The sequence below is a fragment of the Tenebrio molitor genome, chromosome 1, assembly GCF_963966145.1.
Source record: "Tenebrio molitor chromosome 1, icTenMoli1.1, whole genome shotgun sequence".
NCBI classification, from domain to species: Eukaryota; Metazoa; Arthropoda; class Insecta; order Coleoptera; family Tenebrionidae; genus Tenebrio; species Tenebrio molitor.
In genome coordinates this window covers 12,538,445-12,563,988 of record NC_091046.1, presented here as the reverse complement: position 1 = coordinate 12,563,988, position 25,544 = coordinate 12,538,445, and the positions used below count along the sequence as shown (strand labels likewise).

Here is a 25,544-nt window from a genome sequence, read left to right as displayed (position 1 = left end):
GAATTCTTCAGATTTTCAGGTTTTTTGAAACATCTTGAATACATTACAAATACATATGGTGAAAATGTGTACACATCTATAAATGTAATCTAACTTATTAACACTACAAACAGATTCAATTCAATTTGAATAAAATATAAAATAAGAAAAAATGTTGTATGTACCTAACTTTAATAACGCAATTACACGAGTGTATGTACCTACTATTGTACAGTCGATTGCAAAAAAATCGAGTAGGTATATTATAAATCAAGAGCACTGGATGTTCCTATTTTTAATACATGTAAATTAGTCTTTTCTGGCTTTTAATGGCGTGCTTTTTCAAATAGGTTATGTGTGACACAAGAAATGTCATTAGGTATGTCTGATGTAAGAAACGAAAAGTCTTGTCATTTTGTTTGTCTGGGTTACATCAAAATTGACAACAAGAAGGAACAGTGTTTGTTTCCTGAATATTTTCAAAGCCTACGTACTTAGTAAAAAAATAAAAACCATATTTACACGTTCATTTCGTATCTTATAGTAACTTTTTTCAAAAGCCTTGTTTGCATTTTGCCTAAGCAAGTTTCTGCCCAGACAGCCACAACCCACTGTTGGAGAGGATGCTAGGCTAAACGTGTTATTAGTTAATAAGTCAAGAAAATCCGGTGACTCCAGTCCGGCAACTGGTTCGTGACAACGATATCAGTCTACAATATCAACTACTGTCCTGAAAATGCTTAGATCTGCAAAGCTGCAAGATGCAGATGGTCCAAGAGTTAGCTCAGGATGACCGCCGAATCCAATTTTGCGAGCAAATGATGAACCTGATGAATTGGGCCGTTATTCTTATTGGGCTGACATAACCCTCATTGGATGCTAGAAACTCATACTCAGTTCCCTCAAAAACTCAGTGTATGGGTTGGGATAATAATAGGTGATTGAATATTGGAGCCACTATTTTTGGATGGTAATCTCGATGGAGCAACATATCTTACGTTGCTTCAAGAAGATGTCATGCCAGCATTAGTAACCTTATTTCCAAATCCGTTAGATCCAGATTTAGCCAATGAAAGAATATGGTATCAACAGGACAACAGGATTATGCCGTGGTCGTTCGTAGATATTTAGACGAAGTTTTCTGCAATCTATGCATTGGAAGAAGAGGTCAAATTGAATGGCCGGCAAGATCTCCGAATCTTACTCCCCTTGATTTTTTTATGGGGTATATCTCAAGAGTAAGGTCTATGTAACAAAACCGAACAATGTTGAGTACCTTAAGCAACGTGTTACACATGAAATTAGGCAAATCAGTTTTTCCAAAAATTCGAAAGAAAAAAATGTTTGATTATGAGACGAATGATTAACAAATAAATAACCCAAAAGATAATTTAAAAAAATTAAAGTTTGCACAAACGCTGCCATAAGCAGCCGATATTTTCTTTCACGTAACGTCTATGAAGGCTTTGTCGATGCAAAATTTACACTATAGAAGCGTTCAAGCCTGCTGAGCAAAGCATTCCATCATAGTGCGGCAGTCAGGAATCAAACTTATTTCTTTGCTCTTCGCTTCCTTTACCTATTTTTGCAAGAATCTAGGTAAATTGCTCGAATGCAATTGCTCGAAGACGAATTGCTCGAAATCAGCTGCTCGAAAATCAATTGCTCGAATATGACTTTGCTCGAATTGCAAGTTCCTCGAACGGCAGTTTCCCGAAAATGTTTTGCTCGAAAGTAATTATCATACACAGGATAATGCGGTGATTGTTATTACAAAGGCCACATCCGTATTGCATTTAATAAATTTAAAAAAAAAACTGTTTTACACAAAATTTTTAACTTCTGATTTTTACACATAAGAGAATTCATTTCTAAAATTTATAAACGAAATTACCGAAGAAAAATATGAATTAGATTTTAAATCAAACGATATTAAAAATCTGAAGACGGTAAGGCGGTAAGGTCGTTACAGATCTTCGGGTGCAGGCATTTGAGATTCCATTATTTTCGGACTGCATAAAGGGTGTTTTTTTTTTTAATTTGGCGTCGAAGTAGGCGTTGGAGAGTCGATTGAGAGCGCACCACTCGTGTAAAAGCGTAAGATTTAAACAGCTGATCCGTGATCGGTAACCTGTCTAGTGCGTTCACAATCGACAGTTCACCGCCTACGTTAACGCCAAATTTTAAAAAAACATGTTACATTTTGTACGTGTTGAACCACAAACAGTACAAATTTAGAAAAGTAATTGTAAACATTTTTTTCGGCCTCCCAATCTGGGAAATATAGCGTTACCTTACACCTAAGGTCAAGGAAGCTGCGATGTCCCGAACGATGTCAAAAATTTCTAATGGAGTTTGGGAGCAAAATCTGGTGGAGTACGGGAAAAATATGCGGATACCGTTAAGTTATTCTTTTCACAGTTCCTACCTTAAAATTCAAGTGTCCATAGGTGAAAATTTAGCCTAATAAAGACAGCAAACAATTTGTGTGGAAAAAACAAATGAGCGGTCACCGTCGCCAAGGAATTGATTTCACAGCATTCGATTCTTTATTGACGATGTCAAATTCCGCAATAAAATTAGTCTTGATTTTTTAAAAAATTAATATTTTGGTCAGCCGAAAACTCTGTTACAAATGTCGTACGGTATTTTCCGGCGCTCCAACTAATCAGGCACTCGGCTGCGCCATCGTGCCCAAAACTTAATTGTCGTGCCGGAAAATTTACCTTCCGTACCTACTCTAATGTAAATAACAAAAATGTGATACTATTTACAAACATTTGAAGTATGACCGATTTCAGAAGTATGACCGATTTCACTGATCATGAAATTACATAAAATACCAACTTAAATTTATTGTGCTCTGTACATAGGGTAGGAAACAGCATAGACTTCAGCAATAAAGTTGGTACAATGGACACGAAGAGGATAGAGTGCCTGTTATGGACAAACATGCATTTTTCTTTGATGTACCGACACTGAGTGGGTAGTCGTTGTTCGTGCTCATTCGTGCGTAAAAGTGCGTATTTTTCTTCTACACTTTGCGCGGTTGGGCACAACGCGGCGTAACGCAGCGCGTTTGGTGTGGATGATAAGTTCGCAGGCAATTGTGCTCATTCATCGGCAAAAGTGCGTATTTTCCCGTACTGCCAGATGCGCACAACGTTTTCGCGGTTCAACACTGCGGTGTGCGTCCAGTTTAGATGCACCTTAACAGAAAATTATACTCGTACTATATCCCAAAGTATGTTGATCAATCCGCTCTTGCAAATGAGAAGAGAATATTTGAGGTAGGGTATATTATTCCACCGACTGGCTCGAAATACCGATTTTAAAATGTTAAACCAACCCTCTGTTTTCAGTCATTTATATTGTTTTCAGAAGGGAATAAACACGTTGATAATAGTCATTTTCTGGACATTGAGACATTTATGACCAATGTAACTTAGCAGCTCAAACCATCAAGTAGATGTAATAATGTCTTAAGGCGGGTACACACTGGACAAACGCAAGTGAAAAAAAGGTACGTATTCAATCGAATTTGATCGGCGTTGGTTCAATATTCACCTTTTTGTTCACATTTAGGAGAACGAATGTCAGCACAGGTTTTCGCTCAATTTCTCTGAATTTGGTCGTTACTTTTCGGTCGCTTATTGTGTACGCACCTTTAGACTTTACACTAAAACTGTTTGAATGTTCCTGGTCTATTGTTTCTATATCAGGGACAATAAAAGATGAAGCACATCCTCGTAAGTTCTTTCTCTTTTTTTCGTTTCGTCCGTTAATATTTAAAGAATCATATGTCAATTCAGTTGACACTTTTTTCCATCTAATGCATCACTTCGGTGAGGTAGGTCAATATTCGACTAAGGGGAATGACATTTTGAGAATGTTTACCGCAAATATTAAAACACAGCCAATACAATTAATAACAGGCGTTATAGAAAGTAATAGTCATTGATTCATAATTAAATATAGAACAATAATATATTAGAGAGATTATAAAATAAATTCAAACGTATGTTTTGACGGTCAATTCTTACAATCTAATAAGTTTAGATTTATCTTTATCTCTGTCTGAACTTGGGAGATCCTTATTACATCAGGCTCCCATAAACAATAAATTTTTGATGTATTATTAGATGACTATTTATGTGAGAATGTGACAATAATAATTAATTTTTAAAATGTGATCTTCTTAACGGCGCTAAATTTGAATAAATTATGCATAAACACTTGAGTAAATCATTTTTTATACGCAAGTACGGATCGTCTACGGAAGAAATACTTTCATACTGACTGCTTTATTGCCAATATAAATAATTTTAGCACTCATATGTGGTTAATTTAGTAGGGGTCGATAATTTGTTGTTTTGATTCATGGACGAGGCAGCAAAATGAACCGTTCCTGTTACCTTGAATTTTTCCAAAAACGTATTAAATTTATTCTGTCATTAAGTCATCGTTCTTTTTTTTTCGCTACTACGCTCGAATTTACATGCCACATAAAATATTTTTACGAATTTAAGTTATTCATCCAGTAGTTCTCGATTAACATTTATTAAATTGCTACAAATTTACAAAATATTTTATCGGCTTATAAAAATTCATCGGACGCCTCATTAAGAAAGCATCTACTGAAATTGAAAACGGAGATAGCTGGTTTAATTTATACATTAATTGGCCATTTTACGAAAATAAAAGTATGTGAAGGAATTAGAATGGGCTGTAAAAGATATATTGGTTGCTTATATTCATATTTAAATTTCACGCAATCACAGTCTGAACGGCGTGGAATGCGGCCCCTACAAAGGTGTTGAATCTGTTAGTTTGGAGAATATTTAGATAGTGTCGCCTAACATATATTTCAAATTATGTTTATTAGCGAGACCGGCGGGTGGGAAACGTCCACATGGGTCTTCGAAAAAAAGTAGATCCTTCTAGATGTAAAAGCTCACAGGTTCAGAAGTTAAATTTATCTTAAAGATGAAAATAAAAAAAATAATTTAAGAAAAATTAAAGATACAACAATTCAGATAATTAGAGCGTATTCCTCACATTTTCTTTTAAAATGGTTTGAAAAACATGTAATTCCAGTATTTTAAAATCTGCAGGTCTAATAATATTTACTTAACTTGTACTCTTCCATATGATTGGTCCAAGAAACTTTACTTACATGGAAACATACATACTGTCATACTGTAATGACAAAAAGTCAATTTCTACTAAAGTACCGCACGTATAAGTGAAGTGAAAAGTCGCGTTACTTCTTACCGTTTACAATACAGTTAGATGCGAAGAATTATTTTAATTAATTATTGTTAATAATTGTGGAAACCAGTACAGATCTGCACCATTAATAAATTAGATCTTTAGGCAGAGTAGGAGGTGGCTGTGAACAGTTAGTTAATATCATTTTTAATTTATAACAATGAAATAATACAGAATTGATAACATCGTGTGATTCAGATGACTATTACTGGTAATGCAGCGAGTAATTGCTATATCTTATAGAAATTATGCAGAAACATATACACGAGATTTGCATTAATTGTGCACTCACTTAAATAAACTGGATTTTTTTACAAATTAGTAAAAAGACATTTTTTTAAACAAGTAGAAATTAAACTTGATTAGTTATCTGATCCTTTTCTATGCAATTCGGAACATTAACCTACGAAAGATTTCGATTTTTAATAAATATGTCTAAATACAAAATGAGCTGAAACATACATATGTATACCGGGTGACCCCGCGAAAAGCTCTAGAGCGTTGTTTTGGCATTTTTGGAGGCCATGGAAATTTTGCATTTATAATCGATTCACGATGAATGGGATAAACTGACTCAATTTTATATTTTTTCCTGTCAGAAATATGACATAATTGTTCCAACATATTGGGTGATTCAAAATGATTGTGGCCAAGTATGGCAACTATGTACGAAAATTTATGTGGCAACTGTGTGAATGGGGTAGAGTTGACATTTGTATGACATTTCATAAGCGTGCATTTGATTTTTTCAATTCCATTACACATTGATTTGACAACTTACAAAATAGCGCGACTATGAACTGTCAAGGAAATGTCAACTCTACCCTATCCACACAGTTGCCACATAAATTTTCCTACATAGTTGCCATACTTGGCCACAATCATTTTGAATCACCCAATACATATTGTCTAATTTAATTTGATTAAAAAATTATGGATAGAAAACGGATGTATGTATACAGTTTTCTATTAGTACCTATGTTATACATGTAGCATTAATAAACTTTGCACATTTGTTTTTATAAATATTGAAGTTCGCTCAAATTATGATTCAACTCGGAATACGTTCAAGCTGACAACGGTGTTACCGTTTCCGTCACATAATTTAACCTTAATTGAAATCAACCTAACCTAATACGAAATTCATCAATTTCTATTAGGGAATTTTATTTGTTCTGTAGCTACTACCAACAATATTACCAGACGTCATAACCACCCCTTATCCACATTTATCGTAAATCCATTATAATTTGGTAGTAACGCTGTCTGTTCAATTAGGTTATGTTTGTCTAAGTTTGAGGTTATAAACAGCGTCAATCTCTAGTGCATTGTTGCAGTTTTACTAGTTTGCAACAGAAGAATACTGAAACATCGCCAACACGTTGTGTTCATTTTGATGGGTCCGCATGTCAGGCACTTTAGTGACGGAAATCAAACAGTGTGTCCAACGTTAAAAAAATAAATCATGGCCTCTCATTATGCCAAAACAACGTGAACGGTGTTTAGGTTCTCCAACTTCCGCATACTCTTAATTTATATGTTTGACATAAATTATTATTTATGGATTTTAAAGAGGTAGATATTATCTTCTATCAGTTCCCAATTATAATACAATGCCTAATTGAAATTGAAAGCAAACATGCATGAACCTTTTTTCTGTACGATTAAATTAAATTGATTTGTTCTAAAAGTGGAATCCATAATTACAATTTTAAAATATTTGAATCAAATCATGAAAACCGATGTAAATTGCTGCTAGATTATCGAAGACATACATGAAATTAGTCTATGGTTGCGGTGAAGGGTGAAGGGGCCCCATCGGAAATTCCATCACATATTTCACATATTGTTATTTTTATTAGAATTTGACTCATTCAAAAAACGTATAAAATGGTGTTCAGTGGCCACCTAAACACCTGTGCTTCTCGCATATTCATCATACCGTTGTATTAGTATGGAAATATACGACCTATGATTTTTTTTCAGTTCCTTCCCTTTACAATAGTGTAGCCGACCTGCTCCAAACAAGATTATTCACTACACAAGAATTAGGTTCATCTTTCTTCAACTTGGAAGACGCCGTTCGGCCGATCCGTTCGAGAAGACGTCGGTAGAAGTTTTACTTCGAATTAAATTATCCTGTTTTTAAATTAAAGCAGACGTAGCGACATTTTTTATATAAAACCAGTAGTCGGAAAAAATAAAATGAAATGGTCATTGGACTACAGGTGGACGTGGTGGTTATAATTTAGTTTTTATTGCTTTTTTATACCTGTTTCGGAATCATCAAATGGAATTTTATGCAACATATTATTTAATTTAATATTCTGAGATACCTAACCTTTCAGACGCCTCGGTGCAAATTTAACTCCTGCGAATACCTAAATGTCTCCGCAATACCCACAAATTACTAGATCCGTTAACTACATACATATATGTTTTTAGCTAAACTTTTCAAAAACTTAGTTACTAGTAGATAGATATATAATTGTAAAATTTTATAACATACCGATACGATGCCAAACAATCAAACACAGTTTATTGACTTCATTCTTTGAATCCGCCAGATAAAAGAACGCAAAAGAAAACTGATAAAAAGAAAGATACTGTTTTTAGGCATATAAAACCACTACCAATAGTTACTCTAATAACATTACTGAATCATTTTAACAGAGGAAATTTAGATCTATAACAATTTTTTTTTTCTGAATAATGCATACTTTTTCATATTCAGCCTATTTCCAAAAGTGATATTCTCCTTATGACGTAATTACTGTTTTAAATCAAATTTCCTGCTGCAGGCAGAGTCAGAAAAATTTATTACAAGTGGAAATAATAAATGTATCTAAGGTAGCGGTTTGGGTCGTTAAAAAGGAATAAAAATTAGTACAAAATACAATAAATCACAATTTTACTACTGTTTAGTCCACGAATAATAGTGTTTTTGGATATTAAAGTAATCCATTTAGCTTCAGTTTATTTATTATCCCACTAAATTAATTAAGTCTTTCATTAGTTTCTAATATTTCTACAAATTACGGTATCAATAATTTTTTCTAGGTCCAATTGCTAATTACACTTTTTTATAACATTTAATGGCATAAATGTACCCTATATAAAAAACACTCCAGTTTGATTACTCTCGCAAAGATAATGCTAATTTAAATGCAATAAACATCAGTAATTATTATTTTTTTCTGTCAAATATAAATTAAGTGTTAAAATTATTGAACATAGGAATCCTACTTAAAATATTACTTGGCTCAAACTAATAGTTTTTAATTAAATTTCTTACATACTTCTTGGCGAACGTAAAAACCAGTCCACTCTTCAGCCGATATGAATTTCAAGAATTTTCTGTGGCCTAATGACATGCGTAACTTGCATATTATGCATTCTACTACACACATATCTAAGTTTGGATATGTATCAATAGGAATACTTATTTTGCTATTTAACTGTTGTCTGTTTATAATAAACACTTTCAAAAAAATCTTTAGCAAAGCTATATTTTAATTTTTAATTTACTTTTGTCTTCTTCATATACCACATGATCGAGTACTTTTACCTCTAGAAGACTACGACATTTTTTTTAATCTAAGTTGGCAATAAAAGTAACAATAAAAGTTATTGATGTTATTTTAACAAATACAAAAATTCGAGTAACTTCATTTAACATAATTTCATAGCCTTCTAAAGAATCAAAATATTCGATCGTATGGCACAACAGCCACCCCGGAAAAGTAGTAACTGTTATATCAAGTGACTATTAAAGGTTGTAATGTTTTTTCATATGTTGGCAACGCAAATGTAGGTCATTGATGTCAATTCCGTATTTGACAGTAGAGATATGCATGTGCGCTTATTTACCAACCTATCAAAAACACATTTTTTTTAGTCACGTAAGTAGTAATAATATCGTGCGTTTATTTAAATTTATCCTCAAAGTTGGCGTTGGAGAGTCGATTGAGAACGCACCACTCGGGTAAAAGTGTAAGATTTAATCAGCTGATCCGTGATTCGTTATCTGTATAGTGCGTTCACAATGGAGTCTTCAACCCCAACTTTGAGGATAAATTTAAATGAACTTACGATACTTTTGAATCCAGTAACTTAGAATTTAGAATAAGTATCTCTGTGATTCTATGATTTTAAGATCGACAGTTGACGTCCCATTCCAACCAGTTATAGGTGCTAATTAGTTCCTATCTCATTCACTTAATTTGATATCTTCCTGACTTGTAAAAAATTGTGCATCTAAACTGCATAATTAGTGCAGTTCCTTGATTGTAGAAATAATAATTTCAATATTAATTAAATAACGACAATCTTTATTTAAAATTTAATAAGTTGTGCACTCTTGCGTTTAGCACATTTAACGGCACTGTAATTACGTGTAAGGAAGATAAAAAGTAAATTATGATTGTAAATTGTATGTTAATTAAGTTCATTAGATCACTTCAACAAGTTTATTTCCTATTGAACGATGTACCTCCTCTATTGTGTAAAGAACATTTTACAAGTTGTGTATTTTAAAGGACTAAAGTAATGTACAGTACATTAAAAAAACTTCGTATCTTATTCAATAGAATAAAAATTAAATAGAATGTGTCCTTATCTCCACTGGTGTCACAACTTACCGACAACTGGCATGTATAACATTTGTTATTACAATAATTATCATAATAAAGTGGGAAAATCATTAGCGACAAAATATGTGCATGACGTAGATCTTGATGATTACTGATTAGTATGTTTGTTGGTGTGAGCTACTAATAAATGAGTTTTTTTTTTAATTATTAACCGCATCAATCAACGATCGCAAAAATGTAAAAATATGTCTACATGTCTATATTCCTAGTCTTAACAAAATTAAAATTAATTTCTTCCAAGTAAAAGAGATATTATATTGTGTGTGTCTTTGAATAATTTATTACACAGGATTGCAAAAATTATTATTTTTTATAATTGATAAGTGAAATTAATCATGCCCAAAGCTGTGCTTTTAATATTACCATTAAAAATTACGGGCGCCAAAAAAATGTTGTGGGCACCTCCTGAGTAAAGGAACATTTTCACTGTTTTCACTGGTAAGAATTGCCACATTTGCCAACGGCTCATGCGTCAATCTTTCCTACTCGTCAAAAAAACTATTATTACTTTACTCACTTGTTAGAGAAATATGTAATGAATTATTAAAGGGTACAAAATAATACTTATTTAATATTAAAAGGTGTAACTACTAAAATTGTCTTTTTTAACTTGTAAATAATTAGATTGATACGAAGTTTGCAAAAAACATAAATATGGAAATTTGTATCGTCATAAAAAATTGTTGTCTCCCACACATTTCCTTTTTTACTAAAATTAGGTTATCACCTGTCTTCTTATTATATTTTCGTTTTTATAAAATTATAATTAATCATTTCTACAAGTTAATACATTGTGTTATATAACACTTAACTTTAGATATCTCCCAAGATTTTTACCAACGTAGGTACCAGCTAAAAGTAAATACATTCTTTGACAATTACTTTACATACTTGAAAGTTTTGATTACATATTTTATATTATTTCATCAACCTTTTCAACTGTTTGTGAAATACATACATACATACTCATAGTCGTCCACATCCACTCTGTCGTCCTACACTTCCTGTTTTAGTAAACATTTCACAGCAGATGAAGCTACGCCATAAGACAACGAAAATAGAATTAGTTAGAATTATACTTTACTGATTATTTCATTCATCATCGTCTTCGACCAATCGTAAGGCTTTATTTTTTGGATTATAGTGATAATTCGATAATTCGTCAAGTAGGTTTCTCAGATGTTTTCAATCCTATTGCTAAAGTAATAAAATAAATACTGTTGTCAAATGGTACTATTTAATTCATGAAATCAACCGAATTACACTCTAGCTCTTGAAATGATCTGTTTTAACACTCCAGCTCTCAAAAGGTAACCACTCGTGTCACTTTGACATAATTTAATACTGTCAAAGTGACACTCGTTGTTACCTAGGAGAGCTTTTGTGTTAAAAATCGATCATTTCAGAGCTCTCGTGGAATTTACAACCGATTAATTTTTAGGTACTAAATCTTCAAAAGAACATTTGACCAATTTCTGTCGAATCTCTTTCATGTAGAATTAGTCAAAAGATTTACCTGTTGATAAATTTCATCCTACAATTCCTAAATTAGTCTTCCTTACAAGTACATAGGTACTATGAATTTTTCGATCATTTTAGACGCCTTCTAAAGAAAATGTTTTCTACACGACTTCTTGAGTTTTCTTTTATCTTGTTTAATTTTTCATGTTACTTATTAATAAAAAACAACAGGACATCAATTATTTACATTAATTCGGCAAACTCACTACTTATTAAAAATTGTAAACCAACATTATGATTATGAGAAACTTCAGGAAGGTCTTGTCTATTGGAAAATTAAACAAAAATAATTTACATTTGGTGGTGAAATTTGCCTGAGAGTAATTTAATTTTATGTTTCTAATAAATATTTTTTTCATAGAAACATCACGTGTCCTTTTATATTAATGCACTTATTATATCTTAATTACACACTGTTTAATGCAATCTATAATAATTCATTATTCAATCATTATTTAAATATAAATATAAATAAAGAAACCATATGCACTTGCACTTTCTTTCAAACTCGCCCTCTTACAGATACGTTGCTCATTATCAAAGAATTATGACTAAAAATTACAACATACATATTTCTATTTTGCAACTAAATTATATGTTAGAAGTTATGACAAATTTATGAGTCCATGTTATCTTCACATGCAAACATTTTTTATGACTGTGTCTACATTGTTATTCTTCATAATTAACTGTTTATATTATACGTGCTTATAATTGCAACCAGTTCCGAATTTATTAAATATTTATGTAAATTTTTAACTAATTATTTGTCTGTTTGTTATCAATGATCTAACCACTTGCAGCAGCTTCGAGGCGGCTCATGCGTTCCGCCGTCAAGAATAATGTTGATATTAATTTAATGTACCTGTAGTTTTGAATAATTTACATTTTTTATATAGGTATACACCAGTATGTAGCTATGCAATAAATGTACTTTATTTTTTAGTAACACGATATTGTTTCTTTTCGTCATAGATACAGATTGTGAAAAACAATTCATATCTCCCTTGGGATTTGTCAAATTTTTTCACCCTCCACATTGTTGACAACAAACTCATGAGAACGAAACTATAGCAACCACATATTCACGCAATCTTCCCTGCTCAATATTTTTAATAAAATTTTAACTTTTAAGTACAGAGACTAAAAAATAAAATATTGTATGCACCACGGGAGATATTCATGTTTTTCCCCTCGGTTGACTTATAATTCCTCGGGCCAAAGGCCCTCGGATTATAACCACGTCAACCTTAGGGAAAAATCATGTTCATATCTCTCTTAATGCATAAATAAATATCTAATAAACAACACTGTCCGATGACATTAACATAAAAGAATGTTTTCATTAATTGAAATTTTATCTAAAATTTACGAGAACTTTATAGGATTAAAACATCTCCTAGTCACACCATCTGATTAATACTGTTAAATAAGCTAAAACTTGCTCTAATTTTTACTTGACAACATAATTAATCAATTAACTACAATACAATACAAGAAAATGCCACATTTTTACGAACTGTATTAAAATGTAGTATTTAAGACTACATTGCTTTAATGGTATATTATTATACAAGTTTAATAAGAGGATTTACTGTAGAACAAGGGGGTTTGGGGCAAGACGAGCGCAGCTAAAATTATTCCAATAAAACGACTACTATACAAACCCTCTTATTAAACGAGTATCTTATACTAGTTTTTCTACTTCGCGTCATTTATTTAACAAGAATATGGACAATATTTTTTTAAATAAATTTCTTACCATCTAGGGAGTATTTATTGCAAGATGTAATAGGTTCATGATTGTTTTATAACGTAGTATTATAAATTTAAACAGATATTTCAATATTTAAGTAAGAACTAAAATATTGCCAAGAATAGTTTTTCACAATAGGATCTACCGCGTGAGCAACAATTACTGTTTGAGTTGGCAATAAAACTATGGACTTTTTTGGGTCCCTGTTGACTAAATTTGTCACATAACCGAGTGAGCTTGAGAGCAAATTACCCACCGTTTGACATGCACCAAAGTTATTTTGGCAAACAATTCCTTGAAATAAATTTAAAACTCCAAGAAAAATAAATTTACAAAAAATGTAAAATATACTATTTAAGTATTTTATGTTTAGTAAAATTTGTCTTCTAGGGCCATTTTCAAACACTGAACTGCACTTGTGTTTTATTTACACTGTCATTTGTTTGTCATTGGATGAAATTCAAATTTGGCATTGAAATGTTTAAAAAAAAATCTGTAGGTATAATAAATCAAAAAATTTTAAGAACGAATCAGTTCAGTTAAAAAATTCACAATCCTTAGGGTGGATTTCATCAACGCCAGTTAACGTTAACTGTAGGTTAAAATGGTTCGTTACTTTGGTTACCTATTGTTGTAACAATGTTTTCGTCTATTTTAATCTGTAGTTAAATTTAACTCACGTTGGTGAAACCGGCCCTTAGTAAATAATAGAAAACCCTGAGACTGTTCCAGTTATGCCATCATAATGATATTTCGAACGGCATATTTGTTCGTTGTAAGAGCATTTATACCTATAGGACTTGGCACTTATCAAAGTTAGAATTATTTACACCAAAAGGTTATAGAGTTAACCTTTTCTTTAAATGAATTTTAACTTATCAAGTTTATCAACAACATTGGAAAATAGTAAAATTTATAAACAAATTTTGAATAGCTAATACCAGTTGTGCCTTCTTCTTGAATATTGATTACTCTAACAATCTCTCACTAGTACATCGTCATTGTTTCATGAAAGACATTTTATTTTCCTAATTAAAAGGTTACTTGTTTTATTTGCCCCACTACTTATTTATCATCCATCCGTAAATAATCGCATGTTTCTCTGAAATAAATAGATACTCGTAGCTACGTAAAATTTATTGCGTAAGCAAGTTTAATTAATCCGTGATTAGTCGAGGAAACACCCGTGATAACAAAAATATTTTTCTGAAGATTAAATCGAGCCCAACCCAGATGTGCAGAAACTATATTATATAGAACAGTCCGTCACCCTCTGAAGATGTAACAATGTGGTGAGTACTGAACGCCCGCAAAATAATTTTCCACGCCGCTGCGTCCAACCCCTGTTATTTAACAAGTAATAATACTGCCAACCAACCAGAAATAATACTACAACTCTGCCCAAAAGTATATTCTAAATATTTTATGACTACGTTTTGCATTTAACGTGGCATGTCACGAAGCGACACGACACGTAGCAGTAACAAATTCTTGGCTTGTACTTGCATAATTATGTCTATCGCATCAAGAACTGATTTAATTTCTTCGTACACGGATGTACGGGTATTGTTTTAATTTAAGATTAAAAAAATGTATGCAAATAAGTACTGCTTGATTAATATCAACGTTTTAACTTGCTGGACTTGTAGGAAAAATAAAACAAAACCCACAGAATAAATGAAAAACGATAAAGCGTTGCGCTTAACCAAAAGTTTGTTCAGATTCTAAATACACTGACCGGCACAAAAAACTTGCATTGTACATTTTGAACTTTATTAATATAATTAAATTAATAAAAAAAAAAATCGATTTTACCATTTATAATTTCAGCAACAGGAATAGTACCGCAATCTCTTTTTAAAAATTTAAAAATTTTGGACGGCGGGTGGAGGTGGGATACGAAAAATAAAACGCCGAGTACTTGTTTGTGGCTGATTTTCAATTTCGTGAAAAATTTCTTCTGGAACGAAAATGCGATCTTCTCGTTAGCGGCCAAGATTGCGCTTATTTATTTCGAAACACCCGAAATCGCGAAGATGCTGCACAACGTCTAGAAAGGTTCGTGCATTGGGAAGTATCCTTTGAGGAACCCTTTCACCGTAGATTTTACGTGCTAGCTTTGAATGTCTACGGGCTCCGCAATCTTAGATCAAACCCATATCAGTTTTCTCCAGGTTGGTGAAAAACATTTGAGATTTAAATTGTTGTTAAGATTGTGATTCTTGTCAAAGTGACTTAATTTTGAATTAAATGACAACAAAAAAGTCTACTATGATTTTTTTACCCATTTTTCCGTACCTACAGTCCATTCCATTTAAGTATGCAGTGTAGAATAGCATAGGGACTATTTTCCCGTCGTTGATTGGTCAAAATGAGAGAAAAGTTTACAATAGGCAATGTTCGATTTTTGATACTATTGTAAAATTTTGATATTTGATAGATTTTTTGGTTATTAGTGTCAAACTTATCGAGTTTTTGTATCAAACGGATCGTTAAACTACAATTTTGTTATTAGAATACCACTAGCGTAAGTTCCTTTATGACTTTTTTTTAATTAATTTTCCTTGGAATGTATGTCTTCAAATTTGCCGCGTTCGTTAGTGTGAAACGTTCTCCATTCGAAGCGACATCTACTGCATTCTTAAATGGAATGGATTGTAGTACTATGGCGGTCAAAAAATGTTAGCCGTCATTATCTCGACATTCCCGTCAAGTATAAATAAACCTTTACGAACCGTCACCCCACCTTCGATTCTTGTCATTTTGACATGCATATTTTTATTCTGCCAAACTGTGTAAAGCTCAAATGTTCCAAAAATCCTATGAATAAACAACATTAGAGCAGTCGTACATAGATAAATTGAGGTAAACCTTCTGCGTAGTAGAAAATGAATGATCGTTTTGAAATTTACCACCCAAAAAATACCAATCAAAATCAAGACGGTAATCATAATGACAATAAAGTATGGATTAGAATTTTTTTTTTGAAATAACAAAATGACGGCTAAAATTTTTTGGCCAGCATGGTAGCATAATAGTACATAGTGTACCTATAATATTTTTTAAATGTGATTAATTGGTTTCCTATAAGCAAGGGGCTTCTATATAACGTAAAAAATATATACTTTGCACAATAATCTTGAACAATTCTTTTGGTGCTTGAACTTTCCAGAACATCGTAATTTACAAGTAAGTAAGTGCGAGTATTCAACTCTCAAATTTACAAATTCAGAAAAGCCAGACAGAATAATAATACAATAATTCTTTTCACGATTTGATAATATTATTAATATTTTAATTAGCTTTGAAAGGTTAATTATTTCAAAAAATAAAATTTATGTTTATTTTAATAAAATAAGTATTCTGTATTCAGAGCGAAAATGTCAATTGTATTATAAAGTTTATTTTTGTGGATACTATTTCAAAAAAAAAAGTTGAACTAGCTGCTCCTCCGTATTTTTTTTCTGAAATACCTATATTAAAATGGGTTCAATAATATTTCATTTTTCAACAAACAGGAAATTGGTGAAAACAACGGCAGATTATGCAAAGACACGATAAAACAACTCTTGTTAAAAGTGATAAGTCTAGCTAATTATTGTTAAAAATACATTCACGTTTCTCTAAATGTTTTCTCTAGAGTTTTCTAGATAAGTATTGAGATTTACCGCACATTTACTTCGATAGGAAGTATATTAAAAAACTACATCCGTTACAGGAAATAAATAGCCTTCTGAGTCGAATGCTTATTTGTTACCAGATAATTTGATTGAAAGATTTGATTGTTGCAGACAAAATAAACAAGTTCATATTTTTATATAACAAGTTAGCATTTTATCAAAATGCATATTGTTTGAACTAAAATTGTGAGGTAGTTTATTTCTGACATTATACAATGTGGAAACTTTAACTGGAATAAAATTCATAACTTGGACAGAGGCTGTTTTTGTAAAAAATCCCGAAACAAATCGATTTTTGTTTTTTCTTGCCCACATTTTGGCACATATGGTTTTTGCATATCTCTTATCGCAAGTGCGCAACCGCCCATAACTTTTTTTTTTTTCAAATGGAAGGGTACGCCAAGTGACACCTCGTTTGAAAGCTCACTTCTCAGGGAATACAACGCCCTATTTTTTCCTGAATATTTTCAAAGCCTACGTGCAAAAAAATAAAAACCAATTTTATAAGTTGAATTCTATGTATTTAATGCAACAAATGCTCAAAATGGGCACCGTTTCTTTCTTGGCAAATTGCAAATTAATAGTAACATGCATCCCTTACGTTTCGTAACATTTCCGGTGTGATTTGTCACGCCGCAGGCCACAAACGCCTTCATTGCGCACTTAATACATAAATTCCAATAATAAAAAAAGATGTGCTGGTAACAGAAGAATTAAAAAAAAAACACAAAAACATAAAACAATAGAATTTTAAACAAGATATTTCTGAACTTAAACATGGTTAGTACGGTGTTATATCGAGTGTTCATTTATGTTCAATTAAATTTATCCTCAAAACTCGATTGTGAACGCACCACGGATTACAGATCACGGATCAGCTGTTTAAATCTAACCTCACTTTTTGCGTTGTTTGTGTTTTTATTCTGCAGACGGACGAGTGGTGCGTTCACAATCGACTCTTTAACGTCAACTTTGAGAATAAATTGAAATGAACACCCGATACATTCAACATACAACGCATTGTATTATAAAAACTGTATTTTTTCTCTTAATTCGAGGCATTCTCTAATTAAAGACACAAACTTTCTCAACTTAATTTATTTATTTAACAATTGCTTCACTACTTCGGTAACTCTTTTCATTCTAATTTTTGCAAAATAACAAAAAAAAAATTAACTTGTTATTTTAAATTGGAAAAATGATAAGATCAGTTAGGTCAAGCTTCAAACCATTCACACTCTCTCTCAACATTATTGCGTATACGACAATTAATCATCAATCTTTAAAAAAGTACAAGTATGTACAACGTTGTACTGGATGCTCGTTTAGCCACCTGTTTTCTTGAAATTTCTCCACGTTTGTTTCCTCGTTAAAGCAATTTTTTTTGTGACCTGCAACTCTCTAATTGTTACCGGTAGCAATTTGTACCGTTTATGGCTTTTCGCCATTTAAGATAAGGGTGATAAATACTTAATAATAAATTCATCATTTAAAAACACATGGGCCGAGAAATAAAGCGTTGTTAAAATATTCAAGGCCTCCAAAAATGGAAATAGTTTTTAGATTGGCACTCGCCGATACACATTTGGAAACTAGTCTCTTCCACCTTTCGGTTACATAAGATTTTGTCGTAAACAGCGTAGAAGTGAAAATATGCGAATAATAGTTGTGTAGGCAGGTATACTTTTCGAATACCGACGCTACCTCGTTTTGCTTTTATCCGGGGACATTCTCTCTTCGATGAAATGATGGAGTTGACAAAGCGTGTAACGTGGGGCGTGCAGCACTTACGACAACCGCTTTGCGGTGTCCCAGACTGGTCTTATCACTAAGCATCTTACACCTCTATCAACCAGATTCGATCAGATACACATTCTGCAGGATGTACGGCCAAGAAAAATTACAGGTGACTTTAATTGCTCTCTCTTAATTGATATTAATATATGAGGCACACAGTTGCTAACTAACTGTCACCTGCTCTTCGAGTGCTACAGCCAATCCAACAAATAATGAGACGGCTCCGCGACCATCCAAAGAAGACGTCGGATAAAGCATCTTTGAATTTTGGCATCGGAATTGCATCGTTACCGCGACGGGAAGAGAAAGATGAGCCGTTGTTTATGTGAGTCATGGAGCAGTTTAGCTAGAGGCAGAGTGGTACCGCGGTCTTCGCTGTTTGTTGCTGCAGTACCTTGACCGAAATTTTGAGGCGAAGATTAACCACAAAGGGACCCAGCTTGAATATGACCAGCTATGCGTGCTAAAAATCGAAGCGCTATCTTAAAACCATCAGGTAAAAACTGGCACCGAGAACAGTAGCTAAACATTCTAATGTTTACGTCAGGCGAACACGTTCTTTACAAATTCTAATGTAACATGTCACGATCTCCTAAAAGCAAACCAATTTAAATTTTATATTTATAATGACCAAAACAGACGCAATTTTCTAACTGTTCAAATTTATCGTTAGTACTTTTATAACTTCAGGTTTGACTATTAAATTGTTGGATGGTACAAACCGCCGCACCTAGTGTCAAAGCCAATTACACTAATGAACTGCTAGGTACTACATCTTACTAAATGAAGAATTAATGTATCTTTAAAAAAAGTAGGTAAACAATAGCAAAACTATACTATAGCTATGTATTGTTAGTCAAATATGTACTCAAATCTCTAAATTAAATCAAGAAATCCACGAAAGTAATTTATGTAAAATATTCGATTGTGAACGCACCACGGCTTACAGATCACGGATCAGCTGTTTCAATCTAACCTCACTTTTTGCGTTTGTATTTTTACTCTGCAGACTGACGAGCTGTTCACAATCGACTCTTCAACACCCGGTATATTTTGTACTATTTTAGGCATGACTTACTTATTATGACGCGTGAGCAACAATTACGTACTGTTTGAGTTGGTAATAAAACTGGTGACTTTTATGTCATGTTCCAACGAGAAAACCATTTTAATTTTAAAAAATTCCAAAAACCAAGACGTTTAAATTTGAAATTTATATCAGTTGTCAATAATGTCTTGCCAATTTCAAGTAAATTTTTTTTATCGCCATCTGAAACAATTATTGTTCCTCACGCGGTATAATGACAACAATAAGCAATTTATTTATATTTGTGAAAATTGTAGAACTTTTGATACATTTTATTGTTTAACAATCCGATCCGCATATTATTTATGCATAAATTAATAACTGCAAGCGGATATTCATGAAAAACAGATGATGCATTGCTCTATCATAAATCTAATATAATAAACATTCCAATGGTATTAGAAAAACATTGTTAATTTATATAATACGTAGCGACGTAACTATTCCATTAAACACCTACACCATTTCAAAATTGACACATTAATTATACATTATTTTTTATTTTTATTTTGTCTTTTTGTCTATCGTATTAACGGGTGGACAAACAAACTTGTAAAAATCACAGGTCGAGTTAATACCATGTGGTATTATAAATTAAGATGGGTCTTGTTAGTAGCTGGTAATAATCTGTACCTACATAAAATTGCATTTTATAATTTTCCAGAATTTATGTTTTACATATTTTTGACTTACAGGCTGGATGGAGTACATTCTTTGTCTAGTTCATTTTTTAATAAAAAATTATTATTCTCAAAATAAATAAAACGAAATAAATGAAATGGAAAAAAAGGTTAGATGTATTGTTAGATTTTTGCGGCAACTGAAGAAAATTTCTGCTAAAATCTTTTACTTTTAATGTCGAGTAGGGGAAGGCGAAACAAGCAATTGATCACATTAGATTTATCATTTATCACTCCCGTTGTTCTAAAAGACTCTCCAGCCGATTGAGTCCCGGTTTATTCACCTTCAAGTAAATTTATCTAGCCAGTAGTTGCTATGACTTAGAATCTGCTATTGGTAGACCCATGGTAATTACCGTTCAAATAAAGTTACTTGAAGGTGAATAAACCGGGCCCTAATGTAGTAAAGTAGCAACCAATAGAAGAACCAACTCTTGATTCTTATCCCTACTACAAAATAGAAAAATTAGTTTCTAGAACCAAAGTAAATTTAAAAAAATTAAGAGGAAAAGTCAGATGAGCATGTCAGAAGTATCTTCTAAGGACAACGAAGAGAAAATACAAACATTCCATGCTTACATCGTAATGGTTTTTATCTTGTGTCAAAAATAGATCTATTGAAGTTGTGCGAAATATTGGTTAAATCTTAACTTTTATTACACAAACGACACTACGGTAGTTTGTAATTTATACACCATTCTGCATTAAATATGCATTGATTCCCCACGGCAACAGTTGCAACTTAAAATAGTAGTTTATTTAACGAGTTCGTGTGGCCTTAAAACGCTCGTTACACTCGCGTTTTAAACTGGCCCACTCATGCCAAAAAAAGCCCAATTTACACAAGAACGAGTTGAATACAACGTTTTTTTGTTCGACGAGCCCCTTAAAGACTCAAAATTGCTTAAAATCTTTAAAATTAGCTTGACGTTTCGTTTTGACAAGTTGTGACATTTATCAAAATCCGTTCACACAGGAGAAATTTCTCAAATTCTGACAGTGTCGAACAAAAAAGAATTTTACCTTATAAAGAGCGATCAAATTAATTTGTAATCGAGTTATCCATGAATCCGAAGTCGTATGTAGTTACTTGAACTCCACGTTCCATCGCAAAAGACATACGGATTCAAATCCATGGATGACTCGATTGCAAATTAATTTGATCGCTCGATATTTATAAGGGGTGTTTTTTTAAATTTGGCGTCGAAGTAGGCGTTAGAGAGTCGATTGAGAACGCACCACTCGTGTAAAAGCGTAAAATCAAACAGCTGATCCATATAGTGCATCAACAATCGGCTCTTCAACGCCAACTTCGACGCCAAATTTTAAAAAAACACCCGTTAGATTGCTTAATGTTGACTGGATGAGGATTTGTGTAATACATACACTGTGCTATCTGCTTTTTAGAATCAGTTTTTAAAATTTTATCAAGCTTTCATGAGCTTTTTTGATTTTTTGATGGTGTACGGGGTACAGAGCTGAATCTGTGGGCCTAGCTGTTTTGCGCATCCAGTAAGGACACAAACATTGCAGGAATTCAAGGGCTATTAGTTTAAAAACAACAGTGGAATAGTAAATAAATAAATAAATATGTAGTTGAAATACATTCCGAAACATTAGAAAAACATGTAAAAACAGCAAAGCTGACCACAGATAATTAACAGAGCACGCTGAAGACAGAGCCAAGCTACAACTTGCAACACTATATACTTGTACACGCCACTTATGGAGTACGGACTAACTCCCTTTATTCTCAACTTAAACAATCAAATCAACTGTCTTTATGGCAGCTCATCTCTAATGAATCAAACTCCATCTTCCTTGTATTTTTTAGCTTGTTTGCACAATTCGATGCGTCATATCTATTTTTTATACCATAGGGCACCCAGCGACGACTTTTTATGTCATGATTGTCCATAATGTTAATAGCAGATATTCCATTTCTCAAGGTACTTCTTATAATTCTATTGCTGAATTGATTTTAATCTCTAATCATCCTTCGCACAAAGGCTATTATTTCCCTTAGAATTACAGCCATGAGATCTTTCATGACAGTAGAAACTGACATCTGATGAAACCCTTCAAACTTTAATTCAATGTTAAAGGGCACTGTAATCACAAGGAAATTTTTCGATGTGAGAGAACTTTTAAAATCATAATATTCCAACCAGTTAAATTAAGTCAATATTAAATATGTATCGATGTACAAAAGTAAACAATTGTTTATTAATCTGTTTAATGCTGTGGATGCAGTCAATATTACATATTTCGAAGAAATTTTCTGTAATGTAACCCGACTGTATGTCAGATTATCAACAATTTGTTGTATCTACAAATGAACGAAGGATATTTTGGTAAACTACATATTTCCTGAAAAAAAATTAAATAGAAAAATAAATTTACGCATACAAAAACATTTTTGTTTTCTTCTGTTAAAATTTTATTTCAATCAAATTAGATCATCTAGTAAATTCGATAATTGCACTATTGCATTAATTGCTGCTGTCATTCGGTCTAATGGGATTAAATTTTTCGAAGAAAATAGTCTGTCTAATTCTGTACACGGTTTAATCTTTATTTAATTAAAAACATTTTAGTTAACATATCCATTATAAATAATAAATTAATTATGCAAACTATTAAGAATTAAAATGTTTAATGGAAACATCAAATTTCATTTCATTAAAATATGAATATTTCTTTTACAAAAATTGTAAAATATTTATTGCAATTAAAGTAAAAACAGTAAAATAAAAATTAAATATTAAGGCTAATTTTTAATCAAAACTAATTTAAATGGCAAGCAATAATTGTGATCAATAACAGAAGCAGAATTGTAAATCGCGACTATAAAAAGTGTCAGTAACCTGTTTATAAAAAAAACAACATACATGTGATACCCAATAAAGTACTAATTAAGATGCTTTCTTAATTTGTGTAGCTTACTATAACTTCTTGTAAATTGAAGCTTTTCTTCTTAAGATGGTTATCTAAATAGCATCTTAATGAGGTGTATCTGGCCATCGTGTGAAAACGCTACATTTCCTACACGAATTTTGGACACGTTTAAACTACTATAAACACAAATAAACCTAAAAGATGCAAACAGTGTCGCTGCCGAATTCAAACTCAATAAATTACGAGAGCCATCACGGCCAGTTTCACCAAAAAGAGAAAAGCTATAAACTCTAATTGTGTGAATATAATTTATTGGAAATATGCCTGCCACAATTTCAGGTAGCATACCTTCAGCTCGATGAAAACACTATCGCAGACGACGAACCCACGAACCCACTACTGTCATTAAACGTTCGTTTATAACCCAAAACTAATTATAACAGATTTGAAATGAAAACATTCTACTTAATCCTTCGTTTTTATGATAATTGCATTAATTAAACATGTCACGTTTAAATAATTAATAAATATAAATGCGAGTCCTAGAACGTGTCGAAATCTGCATCCAACGTCGGGAGTGACAAACAAAAGTGAAGAATTTGGTTCGGCACCACCTGGAAAAAGTTTTGAAGTGTGCCGCTCCCGTTACACAGTGGTAAGCCGCAAGGAACAAGGTCGACTGATTAAAACTGGTAAATGTCGTAAGATTTTTTGAGTTATTTTCGTTCCGTCAAGCTTGTATAGAAAAGGAATTTAATATTAATATTAAAGCAGTCTTCTATAGAGGACAGGAGCGAACGTTGACAAAACTTTGAGAACCCTTTGATCCGGCCGCGACCTTTTTTATGGGCTCATACGCGACTAATCATCAATATTATCAAGATTATATGCATACGTTTAGATAACTAATTAAATTAAATGGGTGTATAAAAGGAGGTGTTCGTTTATCCGTAATTACATCCCATCTCAACGGACTTTTACCTGCACTTACCGGCATCTGAAGAAATTTTCCAAGGTTCGACCAAATATGATTCTCTACCAGACAACTATGACAAATCAATTAAATATTTCTAAGAGTGTATAAATACAGATGTTGTATTTGTTTACATAAGACCGATTTCAATAGTTGCGAATACAATATATCGCAAAGGTTTTGTTGGAAAGACCTTTCGGGGTTTGTGTAGGTACATACAATTTTTTTTAAAGCAAACACACGAAACTTTTCGCCAGCGCTTTTTTAAAACCGTTACAGAATAAGATACTAAATTTGAAAGAGGAAAAAATGTGAATAGATGACGTCCAGCAACAGTGCTAAATCAAACTGTTGAATTTTTTAACGTTCATTTATTGCATTTTTTTTGATGAACCAAGTATTTATTGCCGTTATAGTCTAATTGAAAATTCCCCAACTAAGTTTGCCTTTTTCTCAAACTACAGTTCATGTACCAATATTTTACTTATATGTTTTTGATAAATACCTACATTATGTAAAAGTAAAATTTAAATTATATTACGATAAAGCTGTAAAGTAGATAAATTTAAATATAAAAAAGTGTAAAATCTGTTTTGAATTCTTTTTATCAAACAAAAATAAACCAACCATAATGTGTAAGTGTATAAGAAAACAATACATCTTACTTGTGTAATTTTTGTAAGGGATCATGATCATAGTCACCTTCAAGTGTAAGCAATAGAAATAAAAATCTTTGTTTGAATATGCAAACTACCGTTCATTACTTCCAATGAACCTAAAAAAAAACTTGTGATTAATTGTTTCATTTTAAACGATAAGTTACCTTTGATAACGGCTTTACAGATTCTAGGCATTTGGGGTACATGTTATTTTGTTCCATTGCCCTTGTAGAACCTCCCAGAGCTAATTAATGTTCGTAATTATTCTTCAAGTCATTCGAAAGTAATTCTACCCTGGACATCGTAAATAGTAAAAAAGATTTTTGGTTATGTTTCTGTACCTAAGTGTTGAGTTTTCTACAGTTGAGAGTTCCTTGAATGGCTCTCTAGAAACACTTAGTTTTTTCATGCGTGTTCTTTTAAGTTGTTCATCTTTTATTTTGAAATACTTTAAAATGGTCTTGCAGCAATCTGCAAAAACACAAATAGTTTCGATATTTGGTTAAAAGTATCAATATGAGTTCATAAAAAACACTCTACAAACATATTTCACTCATTCTTTTTTTGATTATCAAAATGAGATTTGAAAAT

General features: G+C 32.2%; 1 protein-coding gene across 3 annotated transcripts in view; it reads right to left on the bottom strand.

Moving 5' to 3' along the window:
- The window catches only part of LOC138141573 (homeobox protein OTX2-like), an 89,183-nt gene that overhangs the window by 41,622 nt on the left and 22,017 nt on the right, over window positions 1-25,544 (bottom strand). For 2 of the 3 annotated variants that reach the window (XM_069062311.1, XM_069062313.1), the window contains exon 1: window positions 7,760-7,849. The exons of the other annotated variant lie outside the window; for it this stretch is intronic. The gene's annotated coding sequence lies outside the window, so the exon portion shown is untranslated. Of the gene's footprint in view, window positions 1-7,759; window positions 7,850-25,544 lie in introns of those variants that run through there. 3 annotated transcript variants of the gene reach the window in all.